Source organism: Halyomorpha halys, unplaced genomic scaffold (genome assembly GCF_000696795.3).
Source record: "Halyomorpha halys isolate HHAL.00 unplaced genomic scaffold, Hhal_1.1 Scaffold173.1, whole genome shotgun sequence".
Taxonomy (NCBI): Eukaryota; Metazoa; Arthropoda; class Insecta; order Hemiptera; family Pentatomidae; genus Halyomorpha; species Halyomorpha halys.
In genome coordinates, this window is record NW_027108878.1 from 940,761 (window position 1) to 956,208 (window position 15,448).

The 15,448-nt window shown below is 31.7% G+C and overlaps 1 long non-coding RNA gene across 1 annotated transcript in view; it reads right to left on the reverse strand.

The window, feature by feature from the left end:
* Positions 1-4,474, reverse strand: part of LOC136795701 (uncharacterized) — a 247,752-nt gene extending 243,278 nt beyond the window's left edge. The window contains exon 1 of the long non-coding RNA XR_010843350.1: positions 4,439-4,474. This is a non-coding gene — a long non-coding RNA (uncharacterized lncRNA). The remainder of the gene's footprint in view (positions 1-4,438) is intronic.
* Positions 4,475-15,448: the final 10,974 nt, after the last annotated feature.

Here is a 15,448-nt window from a genome sequence, read left to right on the forward strand (position 1 = left end):
TTGACGATTTGTATTCTGTTCTGTATGTGTGCAGTGAAAGATAGATGTGATTCTAGTTTAATGCCTAGGTAAGTGAGATGTTTCTTGGTTTGTATTATCTGTTCGTTGAGTTTGGGTGCTCTGTTGGGAGTTTTATGAGAAGGTTAACGGGGAGGGCCGCTCCACATAGGATAAGGATGAATTCAGACTGCAGAGCCAGAAGTCCTTTCCATTTCTGACCCGTGTGGTCCCTCCAGAGTGTGGTTCCTCTGACTATTCACCGAACGAGGGGATTCTGGAAGCTCTGCAGTTTGGTTAGAGTGGTATTTCTCCAATTCATCATCTCATGTTCATCATAATGTAATAAGCTCATTTTTGCTATAATCTGCGAGAGCTAAAGGTAAATAGATGTGTAAAGTTGGATTGTGGTTGAGCAAGAAAGAGACCGAATGGTAGAAAAAATGTTGATAAAACAAAGAAAATTAATCAATATAGTAAAAAAGTTGTACTCTAATGATTGATTTTGAGTGTTAGAAATATATTATTGAGAGAGCACTAACATAATAATAATGAAAATGAAATTTATAAATATTTGCAAGTAGTCTGACTCACGATTAAATTTTTTGTTAAAAACTACAGACTTGATGCTAAAGAATAACTGTGGCTAAATAAAGCTAAGAGAGGGAACTCGAGGTGGAATAGGAAGGAAGCTGTTCTTTGAAGGACTTAAAATGAACCATAGAATTTCTTCCAGTTTTCAGGAAGTGTATGAAGAAACGCAGGGTAAAGAGTTCAATGATAAAAATTGTATTTTATTTATTTCATACTTATTAAGTATTGAATAATGAATTACAAGGATTCATTGATTTGACGGAGAATTAGCATATGAATATATCCAGAAATAGTATATATCACAAAAAAATAATAATAATTTGAGTTATTCTCTGACCGCACCCCTAACCATCTTTTCCTTAAAAATATTATCCAGGATCAACTATCTGCTCTTCATTATAAATATATGGTCAGAATCACGCTCGACCGCCAGATTTTTCTCCATTTAAGGTATCCACTTTATGAGGCTGGGTGGACCCCGTAGAATTTCCGAACCGACAGGTTTGACACATTGCTACAATATTAGTAATATAATAAACAATTATCTGTCTCGACCAGATTCGAATACGGGTCTTTCGAGTTAGTAGCACAGTGCCTTACTACTGAGCTATGGCAGTGCTCCCATATTTAATATTGCTATGAAGTAAATCAAGTTCCTTAATCGGTTGTTTTTATGTACTGGTCTCTAAAACCTTTCACAGTTATCGTTCCCAAGCCCACATTTTCAGAACTATCAGAAAGGATAACACTTTTCTGACTAATATGATAATAACTATGATCTTTATTAGGTTTTCCCACTACATATTAGCCAAACTAATCTAAAAAGGTATTATAAAATGGATGGATCACGAGAAAACGGTCTGGGCCAGTGAAGTTGAGTGTTTGTGCTCATAGCTAGTGTGTTTATGCTGATCCGCTATCTGGGTTATCAGCTGTTTGTGTGTAGACAGGGATTGTTTGGCCCCTGTAGGAGATAACGCCCTTCCAAGCAGCACAAGGATAGCTGTCGCATATAGCATCTGCTATTTTCGTGAAAAACACTCTTGCATATTTGTAATTCGACCTGGACAGGTACCGGTGGTATACTATCGGCAGTTTACGGTATTATGAAACCGATTATTACGAAATTCCAGGTCGATGCCAGGGAAATAAATTAAATTCTCATCTGTGAATCACCCTTTCGAATCGCTAGGTATTCAAAACAGGATATCATTTTCAAAACAGCAGTAAATTCTAGGAGGTTGTTACTAAATGGATTAACAGACATTCTAAATCCAGGTTTTTAAATTAATATTATAAGCAAATGTTTTTCTAAACAGTAAATTGATACTACTCCTTATAAATCCCGTACTAATTGTTAGTGTATAAGCCCTCATTAACAAGAAGTAACATATTTGATGATTCTAATCTCTCTAGAATTATATTATACATAATAGAAAAGGTTTTGTCCAAATAAAGTCTTTACCCCTACTTGATATTAATTCAGCTAATAGCAGAACTTGTAGGGAAAACCTTAAGTGGAGGTGAGTAACATCGAAAAAAGGGTTCATATTTGACCCTTAGAATAAGCATAAGTTACATTAAAATCGATATCCTCTTTTTTTAAATTATTAATTTTGATAAAATTTATTTTTACAAGCTTTCCAAAGTCATAGTTTCGATCCTCTACAGATATCAAATTTGGCCACTTTGACAGTTCCGGTGTTGTGCTTTGCGTGCCTGTTCAAACCCTCCAGGGGGCAACAGTAGAAGGGCCTTGATAGGGGTAGGTTGGCCGGAGGAAAGTAGGGCACTTAGGTTCGATTATTTCACGTGAGGGGGTAAAAAGACTTCCGCAGTCGTCTCCACTTTCAGATCTCCTCTTACACTTTGGTTGGTTTACCTTACAAATGTTTGAGTAACATTTTTGAATTAAGAGACAATCACTTAATTTAATTAGTATCTGTAGGCAATGCGGAAATAATAGCATTTAGCATAAATTAAAAAAAAATTAAATCATCCATAATTGCTTAAAAATTTTCAATATGAAAAAAGGATGGTAGTTGTAATGCTTACAATTTAACCTTTTTTTTTGTTTTAAATTTAATTAAAAGCTATCGTATTAAAAATAATTATTAATATATTACACACGTTAACTACCAGCTACAAGTAATCGGCTGGTTTTAACAGTTAGTTGATAATTTGCCTTATTTTAAAATATATAAAAATTTCATATAAGAGGTACAAATATTAATCCAGTTAGCAAATTAGATTATTTTTTCCTTTGAAACGTGCAGTTTCAAAAGTTTTGAGAATGCTCAAGAGATTGTCCCCATAATTTTCGTAGATTTCAGTCGCCGCAATTTGGAAGCTTGGATGTCCCTTTTATGAGTTATTTGTGCATACCTTGGAAACTATGCGCCGCATAGAAAATTGAATTCATTTTATCGAATTTAATAATGTAAGGTTTTGAACTATCCAGCAAAATGGTATGTTATGCGTTATCTGTATATGTTACCAACTCTGCCTAAAATGAATAATTCGCATGCTCGGTAAATTGGTACCCATTGATAACATTGCAACACCACACGAGTTTCCTATGCAATGCCTGGAAATGTACTTGGCAGGGTAAGTTTAAAGAAAAAACCCAAATTTTCTTTATTTCAGTATATTTTATTTTATTGGACTATATTGCAAAAAAAAAATTATGAGATAATTCATAATGGTCACCCGAAACAGGTATTCAAACTGCGAGTTATCTCATAGTAGGCAAATAACATATTAATTTATCATATTATTACAAATTTATTATATTAGTATTGTATTAATTAAAAAAATTAAATTAAAATCTGTACCGCTACAACCCATGAAGAGTTAAGGATGTAGTACTTTGTAAGGAAGTACAATTACTAGACCAACGGTTGAGCCAGGAGGTGATTTGGTCAGAATCGCGCTCGACCGCCAGATTTTTACTCCAGTACGGGTACCCAATTTATGAGGCTGGGTTGACCCCCAAGGACTTGAGGGGAAAATCTGGCCATTACCAGAACTCCAATATAATTATTTATAAAAGGTCTCTGGGCCAATGCCGTTTCAGGCTTCGGGAAGGATTGTAGGGATGGGTATGCTAATAAGGATTGAACTAAGGTATTAGAATGATGAGCAAATTTCTCATGTATTTGAATTTGGATTTTATAAGATATGATACAAATGGGAGATTAAGGACATGATGCATGGTATCGTTGGTTACATAGTAAAGAGCACTGACTATAGTTGGTAAGACTTTGGACTGAAAGGATTGAACGCGTTTGATGTTGGAGTTTTTAGCTGTCCCTCACAGTTCTAGTTTATAAGTTGAAAGAGGTTTTGTTATTGTTTTGTATTACAGTGATTTGTTTTCTACTTAGCACTCCATATAATTGTTCAAATCGTCGACTAAGTTCTTGTCTCGTATGTCTAGAATGTAGATTCCACGTTAATCTTCTGTCTGTGTAAATATTGTATTTAAGAGTGTAAATGTGACTAGAGATTATATTACTTATCATTATGCTATTTTATTAATTTATTGTTTCATACACATAGTTTGATGATGTTCATTTTGTTTACCTTTTAATCTGTTTGTATACATTTTAAGAGAGATTTTTTTTTCATTTATTTAATTATTTTTATTCTTATTTTATTTGATTTTAGTATGAATATGATCATTCAGCACTATTACATATTTCCCGAAACTGTGTGGCAGATTGTAATATCAATCAATAAATAAAAATTATTAAAAACAAAATAGTCTTCTGTATAGGAGAAAGTCAATTACTAAATTGAAAATATATATTCCGAATAATAGCATTTAAAAAAAATTGACACATACCTTAAATTTTCCGCAGAAAGAACCGTTAAATCCTGTAAAAAAAAAAATATTCTTTTATGAAGTATATACAATTATTATATATAAATAATAGTAGAGTATTTGAAGAGCTAACCCGAAAAGCATAAAAACATTTTTTAATGTGATTAGGAAAAAAATCTTAGTTGTAGGAAGATAGTCCAAGTGGGGGCCAAAAAAGGTATCAAAATAGTAAAAGAAAACTATTTATTGTTAAAGTTTCGGCCCACTTTGCAAGGCTTTAGATTGAAACACAGCGAACGACTGTGTTCAGTGTTTTCAGTTCTCTGTGTTTCGATCTGACAGTTGGTTAACAATAAATAGTTTTCTTTTACTATTTTGATACCTTTATTGACCGCCACTAGGGCCAGGAACATCTTCCTGCAATCTACTTTATACAGTCAATTATCTTCTTCCAAAAAAAATTTACCTTTGATATATTTTCAATTATGGCACATAAAATCCTTCATTACGAATTCAGAAATGATTTATTGTTAGCACCAGTCAGATTAGATCAGAAAGTAACTTTTTACAAGGGAAATTCTAAATTTCAAAGTTAAAACATAATTTTCTGTTTAAACTAAATCATCACCTCAAATATCATTTTCTTTTTCGCGTGTGTAAATTATTTTGTACATTTTTTGTTTTTATTATAGATTGTTCCAATTTATTTTATTTTTTTAACTTTTTTTATTGCCCTTAATTGTAGCAGTTTGAGTAATTATTCTTCAATAAAAACTATTAAAATATAAAAGAAAGTTTTTAGAGAAGCTCTTCAAGTATCAATCCACAAAATTTTAATAATTTTTATCTAAGATGTTTTGACATAGATTACAAAAAAGTTAAGTATATTTTACCATTGTTTAAAACAGAAATATAAACAAACAAAGTATTAAAATATCAATTGTGTATTATTTTTGAACGTATGTTTATTTTTACAAATGGATGCAAACCATTTTTAATTTTAACTGAAATCCATCAATTGCTTCCAATATATTCCAATCCCATAACAAGTCCTAAACCAGTAACCATGAATAAACCAGTTCATCATTTGTAAAACCCTGACTTCTTTCATTTCCACTAAAATTCAGAAACAAAACTACCTCTTATTGAACTAGGCTTACAACGTAGGATGTTGTGATCGCAAATTTAGAAAGCGTTGACAAGGATACACTTTATACGTGCATAAAAAAAAAATGCTTCCGCACTGTCACTAGCGGGGCCGAAACACACATGTTTTTTGAAAGCGGTAGTAGTTTATCAGTTTTCTATGTAAACAAGTTATTTCTATAACCCCACCCTATTAGAGATTTAGATGAATCATGGCGGGTAATTAAATTGAATTAAAATTTGCAGAAATTGTGGCTAGTACACTTTTTTTTCTTAACTTCCCTATAGTAAAACAGCTGTAAACTTTCTAATTTATTATTACTATAAATTCCTTGATTCGGTAAGCACCATAATAATGCCTAAGTTTACGTAATTAGAATCAGAGATAATTAAGAAGTAAATATAGTAAATATGATGTATTCGTTTTTTCATAAGTTCTTTTTCTGTATTCAATTACCAATGGATGAAAGCTGAGATATCATTTCTGAACAAGAAATAATAAATTCCTAATTTTAGTATACTTTATTAATTATAAATAATTTTTAGTTTGTACAACGGCGAACCAACCCCCATTTCACAAATTATACAACTGTTACCGAACATAAAACTTAAAATTAATTAAACATTTTTTTTTAATATAACAAATTAAAATAAATATAAAATATAAGATGGTGAATGTAAAATAAAAATTTACACGGTGATTACTAAAAACTTTTATAATAAAGAGTTATTAGTTAATTTTTAAATTACTTATCATCATTAACATTAATTTTTTAATAAGGCATCAGTATTTTTAGGTGTAATACTTACCCGTTTTAGGCTGTGAGCAGTGTACATATATTTTTTCACTGTTTAAAATAATCAGTTTTAGTGGAATTTCTGTGATTCACGCCATTTTCAAATTTTAGCCGCTTTCACACAAAATTTTCGGTGTATAATTAAGTATAAGACGTCCACTGAATAAACCACATCGTGGGTTTCTTCTAACTGTCCTAGTCGATTACCTTAATGTCACATACTCAACATAATCAAATATTTTAATGATAATTTTACATGTTGAGGAATATATAATACGCTATAGTTCAGTTTTGATCGTACTAACTAGGATTCTGTAACATTATTGTCCTATCTCGTCCCCAGCTTCAGAAGGAGAAGGTATTTAACAGATTCAATATTTTCATACTGTTAAAGCCCAAAGAGAGATTTATTTTTAATCTTTTTTTTATTTTTCAATAACCTTTCTAGTTGACTTTTCAATTATATGTTTTTTTGTCTTTTGTTTTTATGTAATTAAAACAGTTAGTTGGTTAAACACTGTGATGTTCATTGAGACAGGGTTTCTATATACAAAAGGGTCAGTGGTTTATGAAGACCTCGTTCAGAATGAGGAAATATTGAACATTGAGACAAGTTGATGGGGACTCCTAGGCAGTCTGTTCCATTTTTTTGAGGTATTGCACATGTGGTTATTTGTAAACCTTCACCAATCAAGTGAAGACTCGCTTCTTCACCGGCCCTCCGCCATTGTTTTAGGAGTCTACTGCTAATTTTATGAGGTACCAGATTTGTGTTGGTTTATAGTGCTTTCATTCACCAGGCAGGGATTCAGCCACCCACTGGCTCACTGCCACTGTTTAGCATCCGAGTCTTTGGGTTGAATATTGTGTGCGGCCATCACTCACCAAATTGTGACAAGCACTTCACGGTTTGGACGACGGCGGCCATAATAGAAGATTTGTCTACTCTTTATTCGATATGTGATTATCGTGGAGCTTTTATTCATTCATCTTCTGTGAGTGACTTTCTTTTATTATAGTATCAAATGTCCAGTGTTTTGTTTTCTATCCTTTGCATAATATTAGAGAGTTAATTATTTTATTTTCAGTATCAGTTTGGTTGTTTTTTTTTTTATTTTATGGTCCTCCGTCTATTATTAATATCGAATCAGTGATTAGGTTTTTTTTTTTGGTTTTTTTTAATTTTTGGGAGGGAGGTTGGTATATTTTCATTTACGAAAAGCACCTCGACCAAACATATACCTCGAACATTTAAACAATATTTTTATTTTTATGTCAGATTTTTCAATTCCAATTTGATTTTATAATCATTTATTAGAACATTTCTTCCATATAAGTTTATCTCTCGTGTCCATAAAATATTTTCATTAATATTAATTATTAATTTACAAAAACATTTAAGCGTAAAAACAATTAAAGTCGATTTATTACAAGGTTAAAGACATGAGTTAATTTTGAAATGAATAAATAAATAAAAAGTATTTGGGATCCATTAGACTGCACCACAATAGTTGTGTATGAACATTCAACTTCACCAAATTTTATATTCCTACAATTCCTTTCAAATTGTATTATTCTATGTACTTTTATAAAATTTATTAAATATTCATCTTTCTTTTAGGACCGCCCGTAGCTCAGTTGTTTAAGCCCAGTTTTACCAATTTGAGATTGCTGGCGGTGCCGGTTCGAATCCGGCTCGGAGCGTTGACTTTTTTGGGAGTCTTGACCGAAAAAAAAAATAAATAAAATAAATCTTTCTTTTATTAAAAAAAGAGATGATCCTTGACTTTTGACTGGGATCGGAAGTGATTAGAAAACGTGCTGTTGATACTAAAGAACCCGGACCAAGTGCGATCATTAATGAAAAATAATTGAGCTCAGAAACCAATCAACGTACAAATGAAAACGCCATCGGACAGGTATATCCCCATTAACAGTAAAATGCGTTTTACCTAATTGAAATTTTTTTCAATGATTATTTATAATCATTTTCTGACCAATATTAACATTAAATTGTAGTATAAGATTGCATTAGATTGGTAAGAAGCTTGGTAACAGAAGGAAGAGACCGAAATTTCCCCCTGAAAAAATTGACATGGTTTGTTAAAAACTTTGAGAAAAGAATTTCCAATAAATTAATATGAGGAAAAATTTATTCACTAAACAAATCTCTCATTTCATCTTATTTTTCTCATCGTATTATAGAATGATGTATCTTAATAAATAAATAACTAAGCAACAATAATAACAGAGTAAAACATTGAGATTATTAATGAAAAAGCTAGTTTCATCAATACTTAATATAATATTTACTGACAGCCATATAATTCTTAGCATTAAGGTCACTCACCTATTGCAATTTTTAAACATAGGCAACTCTGCGCAACTATTCTGCATCTATACTGAATGGATTCCGAGGAAAAACCTTCGCATGCATTACGATGAAACACTATCTCCTAGCTCTTCATTAATTTCGCTTATCTAGACCTTAGTGAAGGCCTGTCCGATAATTCAAATGAAGGGTAAATTTGTCATCTGGGAACGCTCCTTTTGATCTAACCCGTGAGATCAAACTGAGCGAAACGGATTGTATTCAGTCAGGCAATTTTTGATGTAAGATTCGTAAAAATCATAAATTTAAAAAATAAAAGTTAAAGTACTCCAGACATTCAAGACACACTCATAATATTTAGAAAAATATTTAATCATAACATTTTGCGCATTTTGACACTTACAGAAACTAAAAAAGGAAAAATATTATTGATTCGTAAGTGAAACATCGGAGAAACATCTAAATGAAGAATCTTCAACAAATTATCCTACGCTTCAATTGTTCTAGTGAAATATAAACTAACCAAAAGTCGAAAATTATTTTAAAATATTTTTCTTGCCACTTTAGATCATCACAAAGTTCAAGGAAAAACAAAATTTAGGAAATAAATTGGAAAAGTAGACGTATTAAGTAATGTCGTATGTTCCAGGAATAGGTTTTTCAATCAAAATGTTTTAATAAACAGACATGGTAATGCTTTTCTATATAAAGCAATATAGATTAAATAAACACAATTTAAAGTTTCATATCCATTGTTGAATTTAGTAAAAATTAAACATTTAATTATATATTATCATTATGATTTGACGTCATAAATTGAAGAAACTGTTCCGGGTAACCTTCAGCAACCAAAAGGTGGAATTTGAGGAGCTGCTATAATGTATGCTATACTAGCGCCCATGTGGCCAACAGTCAAATTTCACCTCCTCCAGCGCTCTTTGTGGTGAGGAGAAGTAACTCGGATGAGAGAGATCCATCTTGTCCTCTCCCAGAAGCAATGCACATTTTCTTCTCTCATCAGCAAAATCTACCATGAGTGAGTAGAACTCCTAGAGTTGTTCCCAGAAGCAGAGGAGGGAGAGGTATATCAATGCTGAGGGAAGAAGGGAAGCTAGTCCACCTAACAATAGTTAACATCCACATCATCATCAACCACCTCATTAGATCTACAATTTCAAAATTTATTAACCTATCTAATCATAAATGTTTCATTTCGGCCACCCCCTACACCACCTGTAACTTAAACAAAAGAACCAAAAGTGAAGAGTGCCTGGCATTAAGGTGAAGGCATGCTTCATACGGGAACAAAAAAAATCTAATAGAACCTATAAAAATTCCTCATTTCCAAAAATATAATTTAAAAGTTCAACAAGTCGTATCTTTATTATTATTACAAATGTACCAGACTGTTATAGTCTCATTTCAATAGTTTGTTGAGATTATTATGACCAATCTAAAAACACCTGCAGTCAAATGGGAATAAAATCATTAGTCTTCATTAATTGAAGCTTACTTGGGTTTATATATTTTGTGAATATATGATCATTTCATAGAATCAGTAATATTTTTATCTTATCCTTCAGAATCAAACTGATTGATATAGTCATTTCTAGCGAACCGCGATTCTAAGGTGGGTAAGGTTTAAGAAATAGAATTTATTAAAAAATTGTGTGCCTGTATTCCATATTTCTATCGACTCCTTATGGGAAACGGCCCACTTTTCTTATAAATCTAATATCTATATATTTAAATCAAAAACTAGTTACAATAGAATCCCTTGCTGAGTATGCTTATGAGTATAATTCTGTCTAATTAACCATCGAACTTTTTTCCCAAAAAATATCGTATTCAGCAATTTACTTAGCTGTGTAAAGTTCTTTCAAATATGTTTCGTACCAATGGTGTACATGTGGTATATCTGATGGCTGAAATATTAGAATGCAGACCAAAATAAAATGAATTGTTTTGTTTTAAACTATTTCTGGCCAGTAACGGATCAAAAATAATCATTATAAATGTGAGAAGAGCTAACTAAATGTTTTTGTAACGACATTAATAGAATTATATTGACCGTATAACTATTTATTTGAAATGGATACGGTAACTGAAAAAGGTGAGAAACTTCCCTAGACAACTGCTTAAAAAAAAAGATTCCTTGCCGATTTTCTAAAACTAAGGCTAAATTGGTCAAACGGATGTAGACAGTATACTACAAAGTGTTCTTGGAATGTGCCAGGACAGAGAATATCCAAGGAAACAGACCCTGCTCATCCTTTGTGGGTGGCCATGAAAGGGTCATTAGGAGAATCTAGGTCTCGTTTCTAATCTCAAAGAAGGCGGGGTTAAGAATCATCAATCAAATCTACATATGTCCTCTAATGTATGCAAAATTGTAGTGTTGTACCTTGGGGGGAACTCTTCCGGATTCTGGACATATATATCCACAATCCGGAAGATTCTATATATGTAAGTATTCATAACTGTTATCTTGACTATTGTATGTATATATTTTTTTGTGGGTCTTGAGGATCAATTAATAATACAGCTTTATTTAGGCGACGTTTCTTAACTTTATTGTTTGCATGGTCATGCCAATTGTCTATTATAGTGTGTTCCATTTTGTGATCCAACAAAATCCAGCTTTGTGCCAGAATGACAATGCAAAGAATAATGTTGCGAAACGTCACCTAAATAAAGTTGTTTTATTTACTAATCCTCAAGAGCCACTATATATACATACATGTGTGTGTAATTTTTATTTATAGCAGATATTTGAATATATTAGTAATTAAAAATCAAAACCAGTGCATAAGGGATCTTTAATTTATAACCTCTTAGCCTAGGAATCAGATTTACTTATCATCATAAAAATGATAACTAGCACATTGATAATGCAGTTGGATTCAACAAATCGTACTAGAAACCGATAACTAATATATTTATATATTAAAAAATTGGTACACTTCTAAAATTTTTAAAATAAATATTTCCACTTTACTAATTTACCTTTTTATTAATACGTTCTATTTTCATAAAATATTTTGAAGTTAAAAAGGTCAGGTTAGCTTTCAACCATATTTTCATTTAATTTTGATAATAATTTTGTCATGTTTTAGAATGCATTATGACATTCTAAAATGAAGAAAATATTCGGAGTGTAATTGATTTCTAATGAATCAGTGTTAAATGACAATTAGTTGAGGTAGAATGCTTGCCTTTGGATATGCTAAAAAAAAACATGAATGGATGGGAACATTTTCCTCAACATAGGGCATAACCCTGAACCGTTAAATTCTCAAAAAAATGTGAAAATAGTATATCATATAACATAAAGGAAGTGCGAAATAATATTTGATATTTTATTCCAAAAGTAATATTTATTTTAATCATGAATAAGAAAATCAAAATATATCGGTGTTGCTCGGCCTTTCGCACTTTACCATTCGCTGCTGCGGTGCGTCATCGCAGATATGCCTCTGATAGATTTTTGCCAAATTAACGCAAATGGATGTTACGAAGGAAACGAGAAGAGCTGAATGCTTACTAGCAATTCATAGAGCAATAGAGCTATACTAGCAAAAGAAGAGAGAATTTAGATTCCTGAAAGATGGGAGAGAATCTAGGAATGCCTCATCTTCTGGAAGATGGACCCACCCTAAGATTCACGATGTATATCCCGGAATCACGGCGAGCTGGATTAATATCTCACTCAACTGCTAACAGAGGATGGTTGCTTCAGAGCCAAGTTTGTCAGACCAACGTTCCAAACTTGTGATTCTGTCGACGACATAGTAGAATATTCTTTAAGTAAATTAAAGTAAAAAAAGAGAGGATTCAAATTGCAGGCAGTAGGAGGTAACAAGTCGATGGATCAAGACTATAAAAATTGGTTTTTAAAGATTTCAATACTGAAATCAATCCTGGGTACGTTCCCCCGGAACGTAAACAAGACCCTGTGTTCAAATTCCCAAAAGTGAACAGTTTTGTAATTAACTCACAAATCAGGCCTAGGTCAAATTTCATTCTAAGTTTAAATTCCACTGCGCCATGGTTGCCATGGAAAACATACGCAAAAATTGAGCGAACAGCTCAGCCGATTTTTATTTTGATGGCATTAACTATTCAGATTTTTTTAATCAAGTCGAGTTCAATTTCTTCAAAATTATTGTATTAAATGTGTTTAGTCTGTCCGTCTGTTACATATTCATATAACAATAGTTTTAGCTCAAGACTTAATTAACTCATAAATTTTATTGCGCAAATCACATTGTAATTTTCTAAAATTATTGAGTTAAAAACATGGAAATAATGTATTTAGTCTCTCCTCTTCTTAAAATGTAACTTTTTTATTTAGCGAATGGCACAGCAGACCTGCAATTTTCAAGTCTCAAATAATTCAGGCCCGTGAGTTCATACCGAAAATTTGTGGCCCGCCTAGAACACCCCTTCATATATAGTCTAGCTATAAGTTCTCAGCGGGTACAATGCAGGGTTAATATAACATTACGGATAGCTGAATCATAATTATAAAACTGAAGTAATATATTCCAGGGGGGCAATGTAATTACTTATTATGTTTGCTCTTAATTAAAGATGGTCAATATAAAGTATGCAGCTTTAACAATTGCGTCTGTTAACAGATTTTCTATATTCTCTTTATAATATTTTATCATTTATACGAATGAGCAAGATTGTAATTCCTTCGATTTTCTTGTGGCATTTGAGGGTCAAGGTAAGCCGACACTGTTTACTTTGAACAAATTAGAGTGCTTCAAGCAGGCTCTGAATGCAAGATATCACTTATCTTTTGAATGGATTTAAGAGAGATAGGAAAAATATCTAATGTGAGAGTTCTCGCAAGGGTAAACTAGTTACTCTTAATGTTAACTAGGCTTGAAAAAAAATAGTTTTTTTTTTATTTTAGAGTCCTTCTTGGACGGAAAATATATCGGAATATTCGTCCCTCATAATTTATTCCATTATTCGATGTTATGGGCTAGAAAATGTTTTCGTTTTGACTATGATTATGTTGACAAATATTATCCTTTAGAAATTTTATTGATAAACGTTTGTGCGTGATCTTTTATGCTGACATAGATTAGATAATGCGTTCCCCACTAGAGCTATTACGATTCTAGAGATATTTAAAAACCCTCCGAACATCTAGGACCTGTCTTATCAACAAATGAACTCACGTCTCCTTCTTTGGTTGAACCTGTATATCCTTGATACTGACAAGACATTTTAGACCTTCCATGTCTATTGTGTAAAATGTTCTCATCATACCACTTTCAATAAAGGCTGATCCAGTACGACATTCTTCTACCCCTAGCCTTCTTGATAAAGACCCCAGCCCGGTTGGGAAACCACCACAAGGAAGGATTCCCCGCCTATCCTAGATCCAAGGCTAAGATGCAAATAACACAGCATGTTCTGACCCATATATCTAGCGGCCACTCGCTGACTCAGCCTTACTGTTCTGTCTCTGGCACTGTTTGTTTATAACTGTTGCAGATAACACATTGTTTGTGATAACAATCGTAAAACCGATACATTAAAACGGTTCGATAAGTGAAGTGAAACTGAACAGATAATAGTGGTATGTACAAACCATTATTTATACATTATAATGAACAGATATCTGTCTTACAGTATTCCATTTTAGCTCATTGGTTCGCTATTATATTATTTCCACAACGTATCATTAATATGTTGTTGAGCTCTCATTTAAAAAGATAATTTTTATTTCAAGTTCATAATAAAATTTATATAAATAAATAAATTGCAAAAATAATAATATAGCTGGCCGCAAGATAATTGCCATAGAATAATGGGTACAGAATAGAGATCTGATTTAATTAAAAAATGATATATCATAATTATTCTAAATAATATAGTTTAAAGATGTAAGGTGCAGACATCATATATCTTTCAATTACCACTTGTCTATGCGCTGAAATTAATCCATTCTGGTTTCAAAAATACAATTTTTTTTATTATTCAAGAAGTACCTTTCTTTAATATATTTCCGTTTATAGATTAAGTAAAAAAAAAATGTCCGTATTTCTAGTGTTGTTGTAAAATTACCTAAATACAAAATCTGGTAAGGTATCGCATAATTAAAAATCTAGCAAGGCATCACACGACAAGTATTATTCTTTATTTCCATTTATAATTTGTTCATAATTCATTCTGAGTAATTATTAATCATCTCTAAGTACATTTTTTTGTACATATTTAGTATACATATGTAATATGTAATAAATACATATTTATGTACCTTTTTTTAAGTTATAAAATTACTAATTAATTAGTAATTTATATGGTTAATAATACAAAATTTATAAATACATATTATATACGTATTTTTTAAAAAATATTTGAAAATTTATTAGCACATATTTATGTACATATTTCGGATTTTTTAGCACATAAAAATCCTATCCCTGGTCATGACTATTGTCATAACGCCGTAGAAACATAATAACAACACAGCTTATGTTGAAGATCATTTCATCGTACAGTTATACACCGAGTTTAAGTTGAAAACTTCCTTTGGTGAAGGATTAACATGTTTTCATTTTTAAGCTATGCTGTTCTCAAACACACCGACGTGCGCGCATCATTTGGTGAGAATTTTTTTTTTTTTTTTCCCGAACCCTCTAAAACAGAAATAAAATGTGAATTAGTAGTGAATTACTGTGTAAGAAAGAGAAGTAATTCGTGTTGTGTCTTACCTTTTACTACCTTTGGTAT